Source organism: Eubalaena glacialis, chromosome 1 (genome assembly GCF_028564815.1).
Source record: "Eubalaena glacialis isolate mEubGla1 chromosome 1, mEubGla1.1.hap2.+ XY, whole genome shotgun sequence".
NCBI lineage: Eukaryota > Metazoa > Chordata > Mammalia > Artiodactyla > Balaenidae > Eubalaena > Eubalaena glacialis.
In genome coordinates this window covers 176265579-176273642 of record NC_083716.1, presented here as the reverse complement: position 1 = coordinate 176273642, position 8064 = coordinate 176265579, and the positions used below count along the sequence as shown (strand labels likewise).

At 35.2% G+C, this 8064-nt stretch overlaps 1 pseudogene; it reads right to left on the bottom strand.

Moving 5' to 3' along the window:
* Positions 1-212: 212 nt before the first annotated feature.
* Positions 213-5939, bottom strand: LOC133091517 (cyclic GMP-AMP synthase-like; annotated as a pseudogene).
* Positions 5940-8064: the final 2125 nt, after the last annotated feature.

Below are 8064 nucleotides of genomic sequence, written 5' to 3'. Positions count from 1 at the left end.
GTAAAGCTTTTATATTTTAAATACTCCTTTGCTTCTTATTCCTTGAATAATCTGTTTCCTAGGATAATCCATCCTTTTATATTGATTAGAGTTTATGAAGAGAAACGGAGAGCTGAATAATCATTTACATTCATTTTAGTCAATCATTGCTGTGATGCATTTCAATGATTATAAAGTCACTCTAATTCTTGATTCTTTTTAAAAATATAATTTCAAAATTCACCAAAAACTGGAAATCCATTGTTTCTTTCATATTCAATTTGCTTTGACAGAAATTCGTTACTTAGCTTGTCAATATGGTCTCGAGAGAAGAGATCGACTTCAGGAATGAAATAATGCTCAAGTTGTTCTGTCTTGAGGCACTGAAGAAAGTATGTCACACAGTTATCAAAGCAGAGCTCCAAATCCTTGGAGTGCTACTGACTGTCATCTGGGTCCTGGGTACAGACGTGAAAGAAGGCAGTTTTCACATGATAAGAACAGAACTTATCCAATTCCTTTCGGTTTCTAAACTTTTCTTTCAGTTGTTCTAAAAGATATTTCATTAGTTTTAAACACTCTTTCCTGCAACATTTCACTCCATCAATTTCACAGCATGTTTTAGATTGTCTGTGATTTTTCAAAATTTCCTTTTCAATGTGAGAGAAGGACAGATGCCATGTTTCTTCTTGGAAACCACTTCCTTCCTTTGCATGCTTGGGTATGAGGTAAAATGGCTGTCGTCTTAAACTGTTCTTAACTTTTGCTCCAAGCCCATTACTGATGGGCAGGCCTCCCTGGGTGCTAGTAGGCCAGCTGCTTTTAGATTCCAAAGCCAGGATTATATCCACAGATATTTCTTTAGGTTTTCTAACCAGAAGTGTTACTCCTGCAGAGAGTTTTATGTAATGTTTTTATAATGTAACAGAGTTTTATATAATGTAACACAATCATGGGAATCACTATCCTGCCCCCTTCCAAGGGGAGAGAATTATACCAAGCTTGTACAGCAGTGGGCAGAAATCTCAGGGACCATCTTAGAATTCTGCCTGATCTAAATATCTTGTGCCAAAAAGTAAGGAAGTTCTGAAAAAATGATGTCAGATGGATAGAACTGCCATCTTGAAAAGGCTTCTTCTCCTTTCGTCTTGATCAATTTGAGCAAAATAAATAAACAATAAGAGTAATGGGCTAAAATCCATAAAATAAAATAAAATAAGAACATATGAATTGGTACTGATATATTGTACCTACTGATACATATATACTGAAATATATTATATACATTTATATATATATTGCTGTATATGGATATATACATATATACAAATAAATGAATGAATAAATAAATGGAGAACAAAAGAAAGCTCTTTTTTATGGTGGATCCCAGACCCTGTAATAAATGTTAGAAAATTACTATTTGTCAACCATCACAGTAGTATTTGTTTCAGGCAAGAATCACCAATGGATGATAAAATTAGTGGCCAAAAGTACAGTGAGAAACAGATTATTCACAAAGTCTCCTCTACAAGATACAAATTAATGATAAAGGAAAAGGTAGCCACTTTACCGTGGAGGAACCTGGCAGTCATTAGTTAACATCACCAGTAATAGGACAAATTATCATCATGTTCCTCCTGATGTGCTGACTGGGATGGCATGATATCCATTCTTTAGTGTCCTGTCCAAAATGCATTACCTGATCAAATCATGAGGAAACATCAGGCAAACCCAAACTGAGGAACAATTTAAAAAATAACTTACCAATATTCTTCAAAAGTGTCAAAGACAAAGAAAAAGAAAGACTACAGAACTGTTAGAAGCTAAAGGAGAGAGAAGAAATATGACAGTTCACACAAAATGCAATCATACCTTGAATCCTGGACCTCCAAAAGGACATTAGTGGAACAATGGAGAATTGTAATAAGGTCTGTAAATTAGATATCATTGTATCAATATTAATTTCCTAATTTTGGTAACTGTACTATAGTTACATAAGAGAACGTTCTTGTTTTAAGGAAATATATATTTCAGTATTTAGAGGTCTTAAAAAAGTCAATCAGTATAGGTCACCATATTAACAGAATAAAGGAGAAAAAACATGTTGATATCAACATACACAGGAAAAGTACTTGATAAAATTCAGCACCCATTTATGATAAAACAAAACATGATCAAACAGCAACAAAACCCTCAAACTCTTGGCAGACCAGAATAAAAGGAAACTACCTCAATCTGATGAAAGGTATCTATGAACACTCTACAGTTAACATCATATTTAATGGTGAAATACAAAATAATTTCCCCCTAGGATCAAAGACAAGACAAAGATATCTGTTCTCACCATTTATATTCAACATTGTATGAGAGACAAGAAAAACATACAGGACATACGGGTTAAAAGGAAGATATAAGACTGTCTTTACCACAAACAACATGATCATGTATACAGAAAATCCTAAATACTCTGCCGATAGACTACTAGAGCTAATAAATGAATTTAGCATTGTTGCAGGACAAAGGTCAATATATAAAAATCAAGTATTTCTATATACTAGCAACAATTTTAAAATTAAAATAAAAAAATACAATTTAAAATGGGATCAAAAACCTAAAATACTTGGGATACTCTTTTTTTTTTGCATTTTATTTAATTTATTTTTTTATACAGCAGGTTCTTATTAGTCATCAATTTTATACACATCAGTGTATACATGTCAATCCCAATCTCCCAATTCATCACACCACCACCCGCCACCCCCTGCCGCTTTGCCCCCTTGGTGTCCATACGTTTGTTCTCTACATCTGTGTCTCAATTTCTGCCCTGCAAACCGGTTCATCTGTACCATTTTTCTAGGTTCCACATATATGCATTAATATATGATATTTGTTTTTCACTTTCTGACTTACTTCACTCTGTGTGACAGTCTCTAGATCCATCCACGTCTCTACAAATGACCCAATTTCGTTCCTTTTTATGGCTGAGTAATATTCCGTTGTATATATGTACCACATCTTCTTTATCCATTCCTCTGTCGATGGGCATTTAGGTTGATTCCATGACCTGGCTATTGTAAATAGTGCTGCAATGAACATTGGGGTGCATGTGTCTTTTGGAATTATGGTTTTCTCTGGGTATATGCCCAGTAATGGGTTAGCTGGGTCATATGGTAATTCTATTTTTAGTTTTTTAAGGAACCTCCATACTGTTCTCCATAGTGGCTATATCAATTTACATACCCACCAACAGTGCAAGAGGGTACCCTTTTCTCCACACCCTCTCCAGCATTTGTTGTTTGTAGATTTTCTGATGATACCCATTCTAACTGGTGTGAGGTGATACCTCATTGTAGTTTTGATTTGCATTTCTCTAATAATTAGTGATGTTGAGCAGCTTTTCGTGTGCTTCTTGGCCATCTGGATGTCTTCTTTGGAGAAATGTCTATTTAGGTCTTCTGCCCATTTTTGGATTGAGTTGTTTGTTTTTTTAATATTGAGCTGCATGAGCTGTTTATATATTTTGGAGATTAATCCTCTGTCCGTTAATTTGTTTGCAAATATTTTCTCCCATTCTGAGGGTTGTCTTTTCATCTTGTTTGTAGTTTCCTTTGCTTTGCAAAAGCTTTGAAGTTTCATTAGGTCCCATTTGTTTATTTTTGTTTTTATTTCCATTACTCTAGGAGGTGGATCAAAAAAGATCTTGCTGTGATTTATGTCAAAGAGTGTTCTTCCCATGTTTTCCTCTAAGAGTTTTATAGTGTCCAGTCTTATATCTAGATCTCTAATCCATTTTGAGTTTATTTTTGTGTATGGTGTTAGGGAGTGTTCTAATTTCATACTTTTACATGTAGCTGTCCAGTTTTCCCAGCACCACTTATTGAAGAGACTGTCTTTTCTCCATTGTATAGGCTTGCCTCCTTTGTCATAGACTAGTTGACCATAGGTGCGTGGGTTTATCTCTGGGCTTTCTATCCTCTTCCACTGATCTATATTTCTGTTTTTGTGCCAGTACCATACTGTCTTGATTACTGTAGCTTTGTAGTATAGTCTGAAGTCAGGGAGTCTGATTCCTCCAGCTCCGTTTTTTTCCCTCAAGACTGCTTTGGCTATTCGGGGTCTTTTGTGGCTCCATACAAATTTTAAGATTTTTTGTTGTAGTTCTGTAAAAAATGCCATTGGTAATTTGATAGGGATTGCATTGAATCTGTAGATTGCTTTGGGTAGTATAGTCATTTTCACAATATTGATTCTTCCAATCCAAGAACATGGTATATCTCCCCATCTGTTTGTATCATCTTTAACTTCTTTCATCAGCGTCTTATAGTTTTCTGCATACACGTCTTTTGTCTCCCTAGGTAGGTTTATTCCTAGGTATTTTATTCTTTTTGTTGCAGTGGTAAATGGGAGTGTTTCCTTAATTTCTCTTTCAGATTTTTCATCATTAGTGTATAGGAATACAAGAGATTTCTGTGCATTAATTTTGTATCCTGCAACTTTACCAAATTCATTGATTAGCTCTAGTAGTTTTCTGGTGGCATCTTTAGGATTCTCTATGTATAGTATCATGTCATTGGCAAACAGTGACAGTTTTACTTCTTCTTTTCCAATTTGTATTCCTTTTATTTCTTTTTCTTCTCTGACTGCCATGGTTAGGACTTCCAAAACTATGCTGAATAATAGTGGCTAGAGTGGACATCTTTGTCTTGTTCCTGATCTTAGAGGAAATGCTTTCAGTTTTTCACCATTGAGAATGATGTTTGCTGTGGGTTTGTCATATATGGCCTTTATTATGTTGAGGTAGGTTCCCTCTATGCCCACTTTCTGAAAAGTTTTTATCATAAATGGGTGTTGAATTTTGTCAAAAGCTTATTCTGCATCTATTGAGATGATCATATGGTTTTTATTCTTCAATTTGTTAATATGGTGTATCACATTGATTGATTTGCACATATTGAAGAATCCTTGCATCCCTGGGATAAATCCCACTTGATCATGGTGTATGATCCTTTTAATGTGTTGTTGGATTCTGTTTGCTGGTATTTTGTTGAGGATTTTTGCATCTATATTCATCAGTGACATTTGTCATTTTCTTTTTTTTGTAGTATCTTTGTCTGGTTTTGGTATCAGGGTGATGGTGGCCTCATAGAATGAGTTTGGGAGTGTTCCTTCCTCTGCAAATTTTTGGAAGAGTTTGAGAAAGATGGGTGTTAGCTCTTCTCTAAATGTTTGATACAATTCACCTGTGAAGCTGCCTGTGAAGCCATGCTCACGTGCTGAGCAGGTCGTCTTGGAAAGAGCTGGGAGCTCACGCACATAACAGAACCTTCTGGACTTGAGAAATTACTGTAATTTTGTGTATAATGGTTTCTTACAAAATTTCACACCTTTACAATTCTGATGCTTTTTAAATAAAAACAAAAAAGTAAGAACTCTAACATTTTCCCTTAACTGTACTAAAATGGGAAAGTACCTACAAAAGCATATTGCTTTTTCAGATTATAAAATTATCTTTTCTAATAACTTGGCTATTGTAAATTTTTTTTTTAAATTATTTATTTATTTATTTATGGCTGTGTTGGGTCTTCATTTCTGTGCGAGGGCTTTCTCTAGTTGTGGCAAGCGGGGTCCACTCTTCATCGCGGTGCGCGGGCCTCTCACTATCGTGGCCTCTCTTGTTGCGGAGCACAGGCTCCAGATGCACAGGCTCAGTAATTGTGGCTCACGGGCCCAGCTGCTCTGCGGCATGTGGGATCTTCCCAGACCAGGGCTCGAACCCGTGTGCCCTGCATTAGCAGGCAGATTCTCAACCACTGCGCCACCAGGGAAGCCCGGCTATTGTAAATTTTAAGGGAGTTTAGTGGACCTCAGGGCCATACCTTTCCTGATATCTCACCTGTGTGTCTGTTTCCAGAAGCTGATTTCACAGGGTTCAGGGCGGGCGGCTGCGTGTTTCTGTGCATGGCTGTGTCACCTCATCTCTGGAATGTTGAGAAACACCAAACTTACAGATGCATCTTTCCCTTGTCATAAAGAAATTTGAATTACAAATTTCAACCAGGAAACAAAACACATTTCGTGGTTTTGCTCAGTGTTTATGTATCACATTACATGTTTTTTTCCTCCAAAACGTGATTAAAAGCAACATCTGAATAGAAATTGTTGAATTTTAAGTAACAATTTATTTTAAAAGGTTTAAATTTTACCAGCCTAAAGAAAGTGAGAAAATAAACCAATTAAGTGTACTTTAAAAGGCGGGGTAGGTGGAGGGAGTAGCTTTCTTTGATTTGAATAATCAGGAACATTTTGTTTGTTGAACTTTACCATCTGAGCAGTTCTTTCTATGTCCCAGGAAAAGTGCACTAGCCCCACACTGTGATACTTGTCAGGTGACAAATCTTAACGTTTGTCATTGAAATGGAACAATATTTGTATAAAGCCTGAGATGAAAATAGTGATATTAGCTTAAGAACTAAAAACTAGAAAGCTTTTCACTGAGACACAGTATACTGCTTCTTGTCATGTATTTTCCAAGTACTTCTGAAGTGCAAAAGAGAGAAAAAACTTGCAAATTTATTTGACTGTACAAATACACTTTGATAATTTTTAAATATTTTCATAAACTTACTTTTGCAAATATAAAATTAGAGAATTTCATTTGTTCTTTGGAGTCTGTTCCATTGTACATCACTACAGACTTTTCACCTTCTAGCACAAACAGTTAAGTTATCAGAACATGGAGAACTTAGCAATTTGGGGTGATTGGTGTTATAGACCCTGTCAGTAGGTTACATTAAAGTGGCAACGAGTTCCAACATCTAATGTGATGTGAAGGTTTTTTTAACGTGTAAAACAAAATTTTTCTAATTTAAATACAACAAATGTAAAAATCAAGTGTGTTTCTTTAGGTTTACCTGATAGAAATTTCTGTAAATTGTATTTTATATTGCAAAGTATTATATCACTGTGCATTAAAACATGGAACTTCATAGCTTTGTTACTTGAAGTACAATAAACACCTACAGGAAGAAAAAAAAATTCCTGGACTTTTGTTTGTTGGAAGATTTTTTAATCACAGTTTCAATTTCATTACTTGTGATTGGTCTGTTCATATTTTCTATTTCTTCCTGGTTCAGTCTTGGAAGGTTATACCTTTCTAAGAATTTGTCCCTTTCTTCCAGGTTGTCCATTTTATTGGCATAGAGTTGCTTGTAGTAGTCTCTTAGGATGCTTTGTATTTCTGCGGTGTCTGTTGTAACTTCTCCTTTTTCATTTCTAATTTTATTGACTTGAGTCCTCTCCCTCTTTTTCTTGATGCGTCTGGCTAATGGCTTATCAATTTTGTTTATCTTCTCAAAGAACCAGCTTTTAGTTTTATTGATCTTTGCTATTGTTTTCTTTGTTTCTATTTCATTTATTTCCGCTCTGATCTTTATGATTTCTTTCCTTCTGCTAACTTTGGGTTTTGTTTGTTCTTCTTTCTCTAGTTCCTTTAGGTGTAAGGTTAGATTGTTTATTTGAGATTTTTCTTGTTTCTTGAGGTAGGCTTCTATTGCTATAAACTTCCCTCTTAGAACTGCTTTTGCTGCATCCCATAGGTTTTGGATCTTCGTGTTTTCATTGTCATTTAGCTCTAGGTATTTTTTGATTTCCTCTTTGATTTCTTCAGTGATCTCTTGGTTATTTAGTAACATATTGTTTAACCTCCATGCGTTTGTGTTTTTTACATTTTTTTCCTTGTAATTGATTTCTAATCTCGTAACGTTGTGGTCAGAAAAGATGCTTGATATGATTTCAATTTTCTTAAATTTACTGAGGCTTGATTTGTGACCCAAGATGTGATCTATCCTGGAGAATGTTCCATGTGCACTTGAGAAGAAAGTGTAATCTGCTGTTTTTGGATGGAATGTCCTATAAATATCAATTAAATCTAACTGGTCTATTGTGTCGTTTAAAGCTTGTGTTTCCTTATTAATTTTCTGTTTGGATGATCTGTCAATTGGTGTAAGTGAGGTGTTAAAGTCCCCCACTATTATTGTGTTACTGTTGATTTCCTCTTTTAGAGCTGTGAGCAGTTGCGTTATGTAT